Below are 9,113 nucleotides of genomic sequence, written 5' to 3'. Positions count from 1 at the left end.
CTCAGGGTTATTGTGAGGATCAAATGAAATCTTGTTTGTGATTGTGAAAAGACTGTGAAAAGAAACTGTGAAATCTTAAAAGTACTATATAAAGTCTAGTTATTATTATTACTTATGGTTTCTGAGTATTACCTATTTTTACAAAAAAAAAACCTCAATACTACTTTGCTATTTTAGAGCAAATCATCTTGACTATATTTTCTATATCCATTTTTAACAGTCTCCACAAAATTGTTTTTCTTTAAGTATCCTCTTTTCTAAAGGTCCCTTTTCTTCTGTCCAATCAACCCAGAGACCAATAATGACCAGATCTGATGATACAATAGCAATCTAACTATATTCTAAACATGCAACTAAAAGACACAAAGTAGTGGCTATTTTTAAAAAAACATGTTTAATATTTAGAATTGTTCTATTTGCTATTTAAAAGGTACTCAAGCTTTGTAGTTATAACTGCCTCATGTTTTTCTGTGTGAATTAAGTTCATTTCTTCTTTGACATTTTAATGACTTCCATCTCCTGGGGGTAGAATAGGACAAAATAACTATAGGATTTTGTGTTATAATTTAGTGGAAATAAATATAACTAAAAGCAAAATGTTCATAGTTACATAAAAGGCAGAAGATTTAAGCTTTTTTAAAAAAAACAAAACAAAACAAAAAATAATTTAAGCTTTCCCCCAGTGTGCTGGAGATTATTTTTATAAACACATTCTAGATATTCTTGGGCAGGTTTTGAGGAGAAACGCCCAAATCCCTGCTTCTCTGGGCATTATAGGTGTGTAATAAAGTTCATTCAGCTTTTTAAGAGCTCAGTGGAGTAGCGTTAGAATTAATCTGCCTGACCAAGTTATTTATTCTTAATAAAAGGAAAAGGAAGACCACCAAAATGAACTCAGGATATCTTTAGTTTTCCTTTTGATTTCTAATTCAAATGTGCTTGTTCTTGGACCCCTGGTTGTTCTGTCAAATAAAGAAGTTAGGAGTTAGACTTGCTTTTGCTACTTTCCAGGCTCTGAACCCCAAGGAAATGTCAGTGCTTCTAAGAATTCTAATTTCATGGGCCTGGACATAGAACTCTCTTTTCTTTTTCATGCCCTACCCTCTTCTTGCTGTAAAAGATTTTGGGAAGTCAAGTCAGTCAATTAATAAGCATTGATTAAGCGCTTACTGCAGGCTAAATGCTGGGAATATAAATACAAGTAGAATAAAAGATGGGTTACTAGCCTCAAGAGCTCTGCTTACCTCATAATGGGTATTATGGCTACCCCTGCATTTTTGCCCACCTTCCATTGATGAGTTCAGCTCCACTGATGCCCTAACACAAAAGGACAATGGGTTCCTGAAGGCTGTCCAAGCACAGCACAAGCTCTAGAAGGCATAAGCAAGCTGGAAAGGCCTCCAACAGACTTGTTACTGCGGCTACTCTTTGAGGAGCAGACTGGTTAAATGCATGGAGTATCATTCTGGCACTACTATGTGCCTGGCACATGACAGGTATTGAATAAAATATTTGATGACTTGACAAGCCTCATCCCTTCAAGACAACTCCCCATATTCCCTAACAAAACTAATGATTGATTAGTGATGCATTTTAATTTTTAAAATACAGATGCTCAGAAAGTACTCAAAATTCAATGATAGGATGTTTCATCTCTAAGAAGAATGTGGCTTATTAAATTTCTTCCTCCAACAACAAAAATCCACATATATATCAGTGAATATATATAAGGCAAGAGGGAGCACACTGTAGTGGAGAGAGGGCTGGTCTTATCAGGGAGACCTCTTAAGGTTTTCACTCTGAGCATGAATGAATGAATGATGGCACAAGCGGAAAAGAACATTCCAACATTAACTATGCATGAGCAGGGACATTCACTATCAATTAATCACTAGTCATTCAATCCGTCAATCAATAAACACTGATTAAGAGCCTACAATGTGCCAGACACTGTGCTAAGCTCTGTGAGAACTGGGACAAGCCATTTAATGTCCATATGTTTCAAGAAACTCTCTGGGATTGAGCTGTAAAGTCAGTGACCACATGAATCTTACCAAGTCACTCCCTGTTCAACTAACTCCAGAAACTCCCTCCTATCTCAAACATAAATCTCTCTCTGCTTTCCAACAGGTTCTGACCCACTTCCCAGCATTCCAAGGGATTCTTCCTGGCTGTAGCTCAAATTCATGAATAACAGTGTTCAGATACCACCTCCTTCTCCTCTAGCAGTTTCGGGTCCTCTGCTCAGATTTCTCTGGGTGGAGGGGAGAAAGCTGAAGCCGTAAGAAGTCACATTGGAGAGCAGCTAAGTGGTGAATGGATAGCGCACCAGCCCTGAAGTCAGGAGGACCTGAATTCAAATCTGACCTCAGACACTTAACGCTTCCTGGCTGTTCCCAAAAGATAAATAAAAGAGCTGAGGCAGGTAAGAGACCTGGGACTCTTTCCCCTGGCTCACAACTCTCTCTCACTGAGAAACAAAAGGCCCAAAATATAGATTTGGCCCCTGAGCCCACATAGTCAGAGCACCGGACCTTCAGGCAGGAAGTCTCGAGTTCATATTTGTCACAATTAAGTCACTTAATTGTGCTTTGCACAGTGCTTGGAATGAATGCTTGCTGACTGTCAATGAAAAGACTGATGTGATTTCTGGCTTCCTCAGTTTCATCTGTGAAACGGAACTAAACAATAATGCCTTTTACCCCAGGTTGTTGTCAAAATAAAGTGAACTAATATCCATAAAGCACTTTGTAAACCTTAAGGAACTGCACAAAAGTTAGCTATTATTTCCTACATATTAGGTCTTGTGTAAGCACTAAAAACAATGGCACTAGAAACTGAAACATGAACACACACATATTTCCAGATTTCTCAGGATACTCACGTCCACCTCTGAGATTTTGAAGAACTCTTCCTTGACTCTTTGATGCCACCATTTTTCAACCTCCTTTCTGGTCTGCAGAGTATAGTCCCTTGTCCACTTCCCTGTGGCACTGTAAATGCATCGGATACATCCAGGAATTAATTTCCCTTCCCAAGTAACTGCATGCGCTTGGACACTTAGCAGCCCTCTCAGAAATGAGGAATACACTCCAAATCTCTGCCGAGTGGAAGCCATTCTTCCAACTACAATAATAGTTCTGAAAGAGAGAACAACAGTATTCTTACAATAATATCCTATTAGTGTGGCTCATTAGCTAATCTTTCTCCTTCACCCCAGCCCCCTTCTCCATTAAGATGTTTCCTTGCTTCACACTACTAATGGTCTTTAATCACCTCAAAAGAATAGTGTGGTAGTTCCACTGAATTAAATACAAACTCTATTTTTAAAATTTAACAGGTAGCTAGTAACTCATAAGTGCCAGACAAGGTAAGGGTGCACACGTAGCAATGATTTCTGCCACCTCTAGTCATCTTTGCCCTTCCTTCATAGTCACTCACTTCCACTGGTTTTTCCCATTCCTGCCTGAGTCAGCTCTTCACAGAAATATATTCTCTAATTTTCCTGGGGCCTTTAGCACCTACTTTTGCTAGGAAGAAGACTAAGGCTCTCTCCTTCCTTCCTTCATTCCCTCCCTACTAGTTATTTGTGTGATTCCTTCCATCCAAAATGCCACGAGAAGAATGCAACTACTGGAACCTCTATCCAGCTGCTCCTCTTCACGTGGCTTCTTTGGGGGTCAGGGAAGCTCTAAACTCAAAGGCGCTTCAGAGCCAAAAGGGCGAGGGGAGAATCCCAAGCAGATATGGGGCTTGGAGTCACTGCTTAAACTAACTTAACTTTGAGCATCTTAACATAAGGAACTCCTGGAGGAACTTCTTCTGGCTTATTTGTAGGCATGCTTATAGATGCCTGAGGAGATGCTTCTGGTCACAGACCTAGTATGTATCTAAGTAGAACTAGGGCCTTAATATTCACCTATATTATGGGCTGTAAAAGTTCATTTATTTATTTATTTTAAAGTTTGTTTTCAACATTTGCTTTTATAAAATTTTAATTTCCATTTTTTCCCTCGACCCCTTTCTTTTCCCCAAGATGGCAATCTGATATGTTATATATGTACAATCATATTAAACATATTTCCAAATAGTCATGCTGTGAAACAAGAATCAGAAGAAAAGGGAAAAACCACAAGAAAGAAAAAAAAAATGTGAAAATAGTCTGCTTTGATTTGCATTCAGAGTCCATAGTTCTTTCTCTGAATGTAGATATCATTTTACATCATGAATCTTTTGGAAATGTCTTAGAACAAAATTCATTTATTTAAAAATCTATATTTATTAAAATATTATATTATTATATTTATATTAAAACCTGTTTTTAAAATTGGTTTTTCTTAGCTGACATAACCATTTCCAAACCATTTCCAAAAGGAAAACACCATTTCCAAAGGAAAATACATTTTGAGTTCCAGTCAATTTACAAACTCTGCAAACATAAACCTTTTATAAGTAAAGGCCTGGCTGTATATTCCACTCACTTTAACAGATTTGGCTTGGTGAATCCTAACCTCAGCAGGGGTGAATTTTGGAAATGTCTCAAGTTAAGAACTTCTTGTTCCATTCATAGCCCACTATTGTAGACATGTGTTTCTGACAAGATCCCCAACAGAGGAATTAGTGGAAAGTCTAATATTTGAGTACAAAAAGGGCAACTTTACAAGTACAGGACAGGGAAAAGCTTGGGAAGATGGTAGCTCTGAGGATTTAGTGGTTGGCAAGCTGTCAGAGTCCCCAGTAATGGAAGGGAGTAGAGCTTCCAGGAAGAGGAAGGAGTAAGAGTGTCTCTTCACTCTGCACTTTGAAGTTTGGGTTTGGGTACAGATCATGGAGATCATGCTCACAGGAGAATAATCAGAACTTATCAAAGTTTATCAGCTTTATTAAAGGCCTCGAGACCTTGCCTTGTGAGCATCAGAAGAAGGAACATGAGTCACTGAGCCTGGAGAAGACTCCAGAAGGCCATGATGGTTGTCTCCCAATATTTAAGGCTGTGATATGTGAGTGGGGATCTGGACTTGTTCCACTGGGCCAACAACCAGAGGGGAAAACAAGGCAGAATGGTCAGGGAAGTTGTAAAGGGGTAAATACGCCTGAAGTCCAGAAAAACTTGCCAGTAATCAGAGCTGCCTCAACTTGGAAATGGTGAGCTCTCCATCTGGGCAAGTCTTCCAGCAAAGGCTGCGTGACCACTTTTCGGTTACATTATAGAAGGGATTCCTTTGGGGTCTGGACTTGTGTAGATGGCTGCCAAGGTCAGTTTCAAATCTAAAAATTCTGTGACTGAAAGTAAAGCTAGACTTTAATTAAACACTCAGAAAAACCCAAACAGGCTTCAACTTTTAGCTTACTGATTACCTCTTTCTTAAAAAACAATATTCTCAATGTTCATATCACAAAGAAAATAATAAAAACGGGATTTTAAAAGTCAACTTAGGAAAAAGAAATAGCAAGGTACGTGCACATGGTGCAGTAAATAGATTACTGGGCTTGAAATCAGGAAGACTCATCTTGATGATTACAAATTCAAAGCCAGACACCTTAGCTAGGTGACCCCGGATAGGTCACTAAACCCTGTTTGTCTCAGTTTTCTAATCTGTAAAAGGAGTTGGAGAAAGAAATGGCAAACCACTCTAGCATCTCTGCCAAGAAAACCCCAAATGGGTCACAAAGAGTCATTCACGACTAAAATGAATGAACCACGAGGTATGCTAACCTAGTTATTTTTTTTTAATTCATTAATTCTATAAATGGTCATTTCAATATCAGGAATTCACTCCCTTATATCAAAGAACTAAAACAGGAATATTATCAAGATAATAGATTATGGGCTTACATAGGAGCATTCCATACCCACCAAAAATGACATCCAAGTCTCTAGATTTTCAGGCTGGCCCGTCAAAGTTCTCAATACAAAATGGATTTATTAAGCATGATTTTCAGCACTAGAATTCCAGAGATTCTCCGTAAAGCTAAAAGATAAGCTAGAAACAGTCCGAGTAGGCGTACAAATTTGGGGCCCCCAAGGGAAACAAAAAAAAAAAATTTAAAAAATAACTGGCTAGGACAGGCCCAGGCCTCCTCTGAATGGGGAGCCTTGGGAATAAGCCGCCCAGTTAAATAGAGGGCGGGGTTGGTTCTTTAACAAATTCCCGCCTAAAAATTGAAGGGGCTTGCTCGGAAAGCCGGCCCTGGGCCTTTTCCACACGTATTCCAAAAAACGGGTTTTCAAACCCACTGGGGAAAAGTTTGGCCCGCCAACATGTCCAGACTTTCACTGACGAAATAGGGGCCTGTGTTCTTAAAAAGCGCAATTCTAAATGGGGCACCCGGGGCCGAAACGTAAAGGTTAGAAAGCAAACCCTCCCACACAGAAAAACCCCAAATGGGGTACCCGAGTTTGCCCCACAAAAAGGCCCGTGCCCCTGTTTTTTTTCCCATTAATTCTGGGTGGGCTCAAACCGGATCCACCCCCATTAAAGGGACCCGGAATCAAAAAAGGGGGAGCTTAGGCTTCTCCCCACCAGCCGGGGCCCCCTGTTTCCCTCCCTCCCATGGGGATGGGTGACTTTAATCAATTCCCACCCTGGGGGGCGGGTCAGGGAGGCTTCCTGTTATTGAAGGGAGGCGAATGGAACCACCCAAATTCCAACCACCCCAAATTCAACGTCCTTTTCCTTTCCCTTATCAACCCCCTTGGCCCCAGTCACTGGGGCAACTTCTTTTCCCCAGCGGGTTTCCCTATTAAAGGATATGGCCAAAGACCCACAAAGGACTAAGGGGCCGGCTTCGGCCCCAGGACCAGGGTTTCGCCTGGAATCCCGGCACTGGGCAACCATTACCCCTTTGGCCCTTCCTCTTCTCCGGGAAAAGGCCCCAAGGAAGCAACCTGTTTGAAAGGCATCACATCCCAGATTCTGGGGGTGCCTTTTCCCTCCCTCTAGCAGGAAGGAAACCAAAGGAGGAGGCGGCCGGGGCCTACCCGGGCGAGAGGGAAAGGGGTCTCCGAAAGGGCACTCCCCCCGGGAAGGCCCGCCCCTCACCCCCCCTTTTCGAAATTAGGGAAAGGCCCAGGGGCGTTTCCCAGGGCTTCTTAGTCCCCCCCCCCAGGGGCCGGGCGGGTTTAAGCACCCCCCGAGCCCCCCTCCTCCCCCCTTCCCCCCCCCCCCGGGTTGGGAAAAAGGAAGTCCCCGGCCCTTGGGGTTCCGGGGCCCCGTCCCGGGAGGCGGGGGCCCCCTAAAGGCCCAACCCGCCCTTACCTGGAGCTCGGCCCCTAAACCCAGGGCTCCATCCCCCGATCTTGGGAAAGCAAAAACTTTAAACGAACCCCCTTTTAAAAACAGGACCTCCCCTAAAAAACAACAAACCCAGGGGCCACCCAAAACCTAACCGGGGAAAGGCCACCGGGAAAAAACGGCGGGAAAAGGGCTAAACCAAAAAAAAAGGGCAAAACAAAAAAAATAAACCAGAAAAACAAAACAAAAAACAAAATAAACCAAAAACAAACTCCGGGAAAAACAAAGAAAACAAAACCAAACCCCAAAAACAAAACCAAAAAACAAAACTCCCGAAAAACCAAAACAAAATCTCCTCTCCCCCCCCCCTTTCCCCAAACCCCCCACATCTTTCCCAAAAACCCTTTTAAAAAAAAAAAAAAAAACCTTCCAAAAATCACAATAAAAAAAAAAACCTTGCAAAACCACAAAAATTTAAAATTCAACAAAAACAAACAAAATAAACCCAAACAAAAACAAACCTTTTCCCCAAAAAAGGAAACGAAAAAAAAAAAAAAACTTTAAAACCAAAAAACTCCAATTCTAAAAAAAGGGCTAACTACAACAAACTTTTTTAAAATCCCCCCTTTTACTTTCCACCCAAAAATCATCCCTTATGAAAAAAAAAAACATATCCATAACTGAAAAATTAAAAAAAACAAACAAACCCCCCTTGGTTTAGAAACAAAAAAAAAATATAAAAAATTTATACTCCCAACCAAACCCTTTTTACAATAAAATTAAATTTGCAAATTTTTGAAGCATTTACAATTTGGGAAGTGGGAAAAAGGACCAAACAAAAAAGTTCCAAAACATCATGGCCCACAACCAAAAATCATTCCAATTCTCTTCTAACATTACGTTTCCTTCCAACCCCCTAACTCTTTAACCTTCCTTTCCCTATAAATATTTATCCAAGCAACCTCTTTCCTTCATTGGGTCTTCCTTTTGCCATTTTCCCTTATCTTCTCCCTTAAAATTCTCCAAAAAAATAACTTTCCTCTTGGCCAAATTCATCCTTAAACATAGGGTTTTTAAATTCTTTTCATTTTCTAAACATAATTATCTCATCCCAAGGGTAATAAGCCTAATTCTTAACTTCCATCAAACACTATGCTGCTTTAAATATCCTTCTGTCCCTTTATGGATCGTCAAAAAACAAATTACCATTCATCAATATCAATTTTAACCAAGTTCTCTTTTTTAAATTTTTATTTTTTCGGTTATACCTTCTTTAAAACATTTCTTTAATCATTTGGGAAAAAAAAAGGAAAAAGGAAAAAGAAAAAAAAAACGAAAAAAAAAAAAAAAAAACATAAACAAAAATCATTCCCTTTAAACTCTTCTTCCAAATTTATTATTCCGGTTACTAACCACTAAAAAAGTCTTTCTTTGTCTTAACTAATTTTCAAAAACCATTTCCAACATCAAAATTTTCGGGACCAAAAAATTAACGAACTCCGAAAAATTTTTTGAACTTTTAAAACTTAAATAATTTTTCATTGAAAATTGAATTTTTTTACATAGGGATGGTACAAAAAACCATCACCTTCAAACCCCAAACGGAAAAACCCCCCATTCCTCCGTCAACAAAAAAGGAATTTTTCAAATTTATCAGATTCTTTTTTACCATTGGTTAAATCCAAAAAACCAGTACTCCAAATTTTTAAATAACTTAATTTTATTAATCAAAAATCATATTTTTATTCTTCTTTTTTCTCCATTTTTTTTTAAGGCAACGGCTTAAGGCACTCCGGGTCCACAACAAATGTCGGTTCAGGAAATTCAGTTCTCCACTCCAACCCAGCTCAACATTCCACCCCCTTACATTTTAAGGGC

At 39.8% G+C, this 9,113-nt stretch overlaps 1 non-coding gene across 1 annotated transcript; it reads right to left on the bottom strand.

Annotated features, from left to right (window-relative positions):
* Nucleotides 1-2,890: 2,890 nt before the first annotated feature.
* LOC100934279 lies at nucleotides 2,891-6,007 on the bottom strand. The gene is made up of 2 exons (XR_004229814.1): nucleotides 5,858-6,007; nucleotides 2,891-3,140 (listed from the first exon to the last, which is right to left on the bottom strand). It is a non-coding gene; the product is annotated as an uncharacterized LOC100934279 (transcript).
* Nucleotides 6,008-9,113: the final 3,106 nt, after the last annotated feature.

Source organism: Sarcophilus harrisii, chromosome 5 (genome assembly GCF_902635505.1).
Source record: "Sarcophilus harrisii chromosome 5, mSarHar1.11, whole genome shotgun sequence".
Classification (NCBI taxonomy): domain Eukaryota; kingdom Metazoa; phylum Chordata; class Mammalia; order Dasyuromorphia; family Dasyuridae; genus Sarcophilus; species Sarcophilus harrisii.
Note: the sequence above shows the minus strand (reverse complement) of the source record. Positions and strands in the feature narration are given on the sequence as shown.